Below are 7,499 nucleotides of genomic sequence, written 5' to 3' on the forward strand. Positions count from 1 at the left end.
AAAATATCTTGCTAGAGGTGGTGAAGCTCAGAAAGTCTGAGATGTTTGTTCAAAATAAGCTCATTCTCAAGTCTTATCTGAACTGTCCTCTTTTGTTTGAACTTTCCCTAAACTTAGGAGTTAATGACAGAGCAGCACATCCAGACTCTCATTTATGTAGAGATTAAACTTCAGTGTCATTCATTGATGTTAAAGTGCAGTTTTTCAAATGTTTGTTGCACATGCTCCCGACAAAACCAGTCCAGGTGGAAGACGATGTGAAGAGAAAGCTCCAGAGGATGAATATCGCACATTTCCGTTGGAAATAAATGTCTTTTAATTAGACATTGTCATGCAAAAGTTGGATTTCCCTTTAATGATGTTCAAATCTTTGTTGAGTGTTTTGCTGATGTTGGTTTCTAAATGTTTTCTGACACTCGCCCCAAAGATTAAAACCTTTTACGGCTCACAAGCTGCAACAATTCACACATTATCAACTATCTTTCTGACTAAACTAAGATAAAAAGTGAAAAACTGCCTGATTCATGCATCATGAATGTAAATCTTTTTGGTTTTTATGACAGTAAAGTGAATATATTTGGATTTGACATTTTATAAACCAAAAGAAGAAATGAATTACTGGAGAAAACAATCAACAGATTAATGGACAAAGAAAATGGGTTTTCCAACATATATGGCTGAATTACTTCAACATTACAAGATACATACAATTTGAATTCAATTTTATTTATATAACACCATTTACAGGTCAAATTGTCTAAAGACGCTTTATTTTTATATTTTTTTGTCATATTTAAAATATGACAAAGTAAGAAATTTAAACCTCTTGACAAATCCAATTTATTATTTGGTTTTTACGAGACTAATTGACAATTAAAATAACTTTCTCCACTAAAACTAATAAACATGAGGTCAAATAGAAGGAAGAGTTTTAAATACTGCAGTCCCACGACGACAAGAATAAAGTTTGTCAACAAAAAGTAAATCTGCTGGTGGATTCCATTAAAGTCCTAATAAATGATAATAAAGTGTGATACTAAAGGTTTGTGGTGCTAAAAATGTCAAACTAAAGATATCAAGTTGAACATCTGGATGGAGGTTGATAAAGTTGACCTTCTTTCATTTCACTGGAGCCGACTCCATGGATTTTATGGATGGTGGTTAAAGACCTGCTCTTCTAGTCGTCTTTCTTCTAGTCGCTGTAAAAAGTCAGTCCATCCTGGCCGACTTCAACACCTCTTCATGACAACTTGTTCTGCCTCTGACCTCGTGAAAACTCCAGAAACTCGGGAAAACCCGTGGAGACTGGAAGAACTCGTGGAGACTCGAAGAACTCGGGTGGTGGGGGAGTAGAGGGGGGAGGCCGCCACCCACCTCCCCACCTACTCTCCGCCCTGACTCCACCCAGACTCCGCCTTGGCTCTGCCCATGTGGTCACTTCAGAAACTACGATGCCAAAGGGACGACGAAATCAGTTCTTTTCATCTGATCTGTAGCTCAGTGAGTTAAGGATTTGCCTGTAGAGCTGCAGGTCGCTGGTTCAAGACCAGACACTTCTTAAATTTTATCAAAATCCTGACAAAGACAAACAAAGAAAAGTGTCTGTGGTGGGTCTTGAACCTGCGACCTCCCACTTGGGAGTCTGTCTTCTTATCCCCTGAGCTACTGGCTCAGATACTAAACCTTCTTTTTTTTGCGCATTTATCATCTATTTTTTGTCGTTTTCGAGTTTTTTTTTTAACTGGAGTCTCGACTCGGCCGTTTTTCTCAGGAGGTTGGACTTCAGCCTTTGTGCTGGAGGGTTGAACCCTCAGTTCCAAGACTTTCCAAAGCCTCCAGACCTCCCGAGTCCTCAAGACCTGAGCTTTCACACAGTCTGAGGGCTGAAATTTTCTAAGTCCCACAGTAGATCTCTGTTAGATTTAACTTTCAGACAGTCCAAGGACTGATATCTTCTAAGTTCCTGAGTAGTTCTCTGTTAGTTTGAACCTTCAGACAGTCTGAGGACTGAAATTTTAAAAGTTTTTCAGTACTTCTCCTCGTAGTTTGAACTTTCTGATTAACAGAAGCCTTAAAACTTGTGACCATGAGTCTTGATTTCACATTTAGACCATCCATCTGAGTTCTTCTCAGACCTTCACCTATGGGTTTTTTTAGAAATCCTGAACAAACTTTGATTCTCTTCACTGAACAGTAAAGTTTGTGGAGATCAGAAGGTAAAATTAGTTTGATAAATGCCTTCAACTACTAGTAGACTTTATCTGGAAAGCAGTTTTCTGAAATGAGCAATTGGTAAATCTGTCCAAAATCAAACCAAGAACATAGAAAGAGGAAATGTTTGAAGAAACAACTTGATGTTTTCATTTCAGACTAGAAAACACTTTAAGGTCTTTATCTGTTTTTGCTCTTTTGATCATTTTATTGTTTCTTCTGTTTAATTTGATCTTCTAAAGTTTAACTGGTGTCTTTTCAAATGTTTTGTCTTTAGTTTGATTCTTCTTAAATGTTTAGTTTTGCTCTTTTCTCACCTTTTATTCTTTTCTAATGTCTGATTTGATTTCAAAATGTTTTGTCTTTTTAATGTTTAATTGTTGTTTTTTCAAATGTTTTATCGGCTTGTTTGAAAAATTTCCTTTTCTTTCCCAATGTTTAATTTTTCGATTAAATCTTTCAGGTTTTTCTTTTTAAATGTTTTACCACTTTAATGTTTAATTTTCTTTTTAAATGCTTCATTGCATTTTCTGTTTAATTCCTATTTAAAGTTTTATTGTATTTAAGATTTAATTTTCTAATTAAACATTTAATTTTTAAATGTTTTGTCTTTTTAAACGTTTAATAATCTAATTGTTTTGTATTTTTTTGAAATGTTTAATATTCTTGTTTAATTGTATATTTTAAATGTTTAATTCTCTAAAATATTTCATCTTTAATGTTTAATAGTTTTGTTTATAAAATTGTTTAATTTCATAATTACATGTTTTGTATCTTCTCTTTAATTATCTAATTAAATATTTTGTCTGTTTAATATAATTTAATTGTATTTAATGTTTAATTTTCTTTTAAAGTTTTATTGTATTAAAAGTTTTTTTCCTTTGATTTAATTGCTTTTTTTAAAATGTAGTTTATTTCTTTAATCTTTTTTTTGTCAAGATTTTAACCCCAACCTTAAAAATGAAACAAACCCTTAAATCACAATGAAAATACTTCTGTTGTCATAATCATGAGTTAGTCAATTATTCCGTTTATCAATTAAATTTTATTTGTTTAGCACCTTTCACACAGATGAGAAAACTAAACAAGCAAAGAGAAAAAAAAAACTATGATTAGAACTCAACATTTAAAAAAAAAAAAAAAAAAAAAAAGATTTAACATCGTAATAAAATATGTTGTGTCCAGGGGATGGAGGGAGTTTGTTGAAGTCTTCTTGGGCTCACATGGTAAATCATTTAAAATATAAACTTGATATTCAGTCTGAGGAAACTGGAAACTGCAGAGCGACAGAAGAACCAACAATATCTCCTGTTTTCTCCTTTAATGAGTCGACTCTTCTTGTGCTTTCAGACCAAAGAACTACAGACTCTTCACAACCTGCTCAAACTCTTGGTACAGGACCTCACCACACGGGTCAAGAAGGTTTCCGTCTCATTTCTACTCTGAAGCTCACCTTCTCCTGCTCAAACTGCTGACAAATGTTTCTGCTGCTCTAAAGTCTGGTCTCCAGAACTTCCTAAAAACTCTCAAAGTCTCTTCTGCTGCAGGTTGCTTTGTAGAGCTGTTGCAGAAAACCTCACTAAACCACATGGAGGGGCCTCAAGATAGTCGTCCAAATGAAACCGTACAAAAGCCAAACTAGCACAACCCAAACGCTAAAGTCTCCTGCAGCCTACCAGAGAACCTCTGAGAACAGAGAATCAGGACAGGAACTCTTACCTTCTGGACAACCAACGTTGGTTCTCAAACAAGAATACAGAATGTGTCTGACCAGAAACCTCTAAAGACTCACTACAGCCAAGATAAAGACACAACTCAGCTGCACCAAACCCACTAATCACTGCAACTGCTACTAATAACTGTGGCAAAAGAACAACATTTACCAAGACAACTATCCAGTACAAAGCCCTAAAACACACCAAGAAACACATTAAAGACGATTTTACTGCTGGAAGCTGCAAGCCAATGCCTAAAGAACAAACTAAAACAATGGAGCCAAACCCGGTTAGTGGTGAAGAGAAGCAGAGGAAATGTTTGAATGCAGCCAGATAAAGCAGGAAGACACTGAGCTGCTCAGGTGTTCCTGATAACACCAAGCAGCCACCTGGACAGCCAATAGGAACACAGCTTACTGGAAGTCCAGAGGGCTGGCTTAGTCAAGTAAATTTAGTTTAAAGTTGAAGCAGGAAGTTAACAAAGAAAGTTGAAAACCACCTTCTGATACCTGAAATCTCTGAGTTTTCACACAAAGAATGCCTGAACATGTCAAACTGGTTTCATAGTAGAATCATCATTGTAAAAACGTCATAGTATGGTTTGTTCCTCAAAAAACATTAGGACTGTCTAGGGTCGCCGAGGAGCAACACAAAAACAGGACAAACGCTGGTTTCCAGTGGGTTAGGCGGCTATTTATTTGAAAGAGTAAGTTTACAACAACACAACATGTGAGCAGAAAAATCACAAAGTCTGTCTTTAGTTCAGCTGAAAATGTTAGTTTTTGTCTTTTTTACTGACCAAACTTTTCAGGAAGTAGATGAAGAATAATTAAAGCTCTCATGTAGAAGTCCAGCTTATTTTGGATCCTTGTGGAGAGTTTAATCTTAGAGTTGGTAAAGCTGTTGAGTTTTTAGAGTCACATGGATTGTTTTGACATTTAATAACTGAGTCCTGAAATAAAATTAGAGTTGCGGATTTCTGTCATTTAGTCTGGACTAAACAAATAACAGCAGCATAAATCTCAAACGTCATTATGAGGAGTCTGGATTGAGGTTTCTCACTTGATAATGATCAAAACGTGAAATTTAGGTTGGTTTAAAGGAATATTCCACCTTAAATCTTTGAATGTTGACCTAAAAGGTTGGTTTCAGGAAATATTCCACCTACAAGGTCCTCAAACATCCACCAAAAATCCTTGGACATGCACCTAAAATGTTGGTTTAACCGAGTATTCCATCCAAAATCCTCAAAGAAACCTGAGGGGCTGGTTAAAAGGAATATTCAACCTAAAACCTCAAATATAGACCCAAAAGGGTGGTTTAGAAAAAATCCTTCAATGTAGACCAAAAAAGTTAGTATGGAGGAATATTCCACCTGAAATGTAGACCTCAGAAGTTGGTTTGGAAGAATATACCATCCTAAACATCCTTAAATGTAGACTAAAAGACGGTCTGGAAAAAAATTCCACCTAAAATCTTCCAATGTAGAACTAAAAGGTGAGTTTAATGGTATATTCCACCTAAAATTCACTACTGTAGACCTTGGAGGTTGGTCTGATGGTATATTCCACCCAACATCCTTGAACATAAACTTAAAAAATTTGTTCAAAGGAATATTCCACCTAAAATCCTTCAATGTAGACCAAAAAAAAATCTTGGTGTAAAGGAGTATTTCACCTTAAATGTAGACCTAAAGGATGGTTTGGAGTAATATTCTACTCTAAAATCTTCCAATGTAGACCTAAAAGGTTGATCTGATGGTATATTCTACCCAACATCCTGGAACATTTACCTAAAGGTTGGTTTAATGGTACATTCCCAGAAGAACCCTTGAACATTGGGCTTAATGGTATATTCCACCCAAAATACTTGTACATATACCAAGAAGTCAGTGTAAAGGAAATGTAGACCTAAAAGGATTGTGTAAAGGAATATTTAAACTATTATTTTCATTATTTAATGATCTATTATCTGTCAGAACCCTGGCAAACTTATTTTCATCAGTTTTTTTAGTGGAAGTCACAAATAAAGGAGCTCTTTTTCCTGGCGTTAGTGAGTCCAAAGCTGCTGTTTCAACACAGACATGTTCACATGCATCCACAAACCTCTCAGCACTCAAACACCCACAGACAGGAGGCCGGCTGGACCGAGGCTCAGATCCACGAGTCAGGGAGTCTGTGAACTTGTTGGTCCGGTTTGAAGGCCTCCATGTGGTCCAGTACAAGTCCACATAGTCGGTGTTGGCTTTGAACCGCAGCGACTGGCCGCCATCAGGTGGACCGGCTCGTCCTCGTAGGGCTCCTCCTGTAGCCTTGAGGGGACCACAGGAACATTCAGTAGCTGTTGGAGTTCTTCCTGTCAGGCTCGTGGTAGAACGGCTCTGAAGAATCTTGTACTCGTCTTATCTGGAACAATCTAACAGCCTGAACTGTTAATAGCGGTGTAAAGAAGCAAACACACGGGCATAGATTAGGACTCAAACTAGATTTATTTTAGAAAACAAATCAACTTAGAGGCATTTGTTCACACATGTGGCTGAATAGGAGGCCGTCCAATCAGATTTGAGGTCTTCACTCTGTAGGTTGTTTGTTTGGTGAGACTCTTGGACCTCCATCAGCTGACATGGATGTTTGATGGTCTTCTTCTCCAGTGCCAGATGATTCATCCATGAATTCAGCAGCTACAGACAGAAATGAAGCTCATGCTGCCGTTATTGAATTCCTGTTCCAGATCAAATGTTCAGAGTTCACCTTGAATGCAGCCGTCTGCTGTCTGATAGTTTTTCTAATTGTAGTCTTCAATAAAGTCTTTTTCCTCATGTCAGGATGTGGTGAGACTCTTTCTCAGTCTCTGCAGACGTCACTCATTGTGCATCTCCAGAGAAGAAACAGAAAAACTGGTCACTGCTTCAGCATCACAAACGCTCTCCAGCATTGAGAGTGTTTTAGGAATTCATTCATTGTGTTGTGAACTTTGAAGGAGCAGAAACTTTACAGCTGCCAAAGATATGAGCTCCAATTCTGGATGTTTTAGGAAATGAAGTTCATCAAATGAACTATTGATTTTTGCTGATAACTCTTTAAATTATTGAAGAAATCTAACATAAAAACCTGTAAACTCTCAGGCAGATAGATTTGTGTCAAATAATATTGTAGAGTCTCACTTAAATATATCCAAATGAGTTCAGTGTATTTACATTTTATAGAATATTTGATTTCTTAATCTCAATACTGTAGGGTCTGACCCTTAATATTATAATGATGTCAATTTAAATAATTGTATTGTAGTGCAGTGTCAAACTTTAATCAGCTAAACTTGCATAATAAATATCACTGCACAATCTTAACCTGAACATTTATATTATTGAGGTAAATTTACATAAATCATGATATTCTAGAGTCTTAACTGGAATATGTCTGACATGCATCTTTTTGTATTGTGCTGATAAACAACAATAACCCGACTTTCAGATAATATTTATTCACTGTGTATTGGGTAGTACTCATTTTGATTTAGACTGATTAGCATACAAAACCCTATGATGTTTATGGTTTACAGCTGAGAACTGGTTTG

Source organism: Amphiprion ocellaris, chromosome 1 (assembly GCF_022539595.1).
Source record: "Amphiprion ocellaris isolate individual 3 ecotype Okinawa chromosome 1, ASM2253959v1, whole genome shotgun sequence".
Taxonomy (NCBI): Eukaryota; Metazoa; Chordata; class Actinopteri; family Pomacentridae; genus Amphiprion; species Amphiprion ocellaris.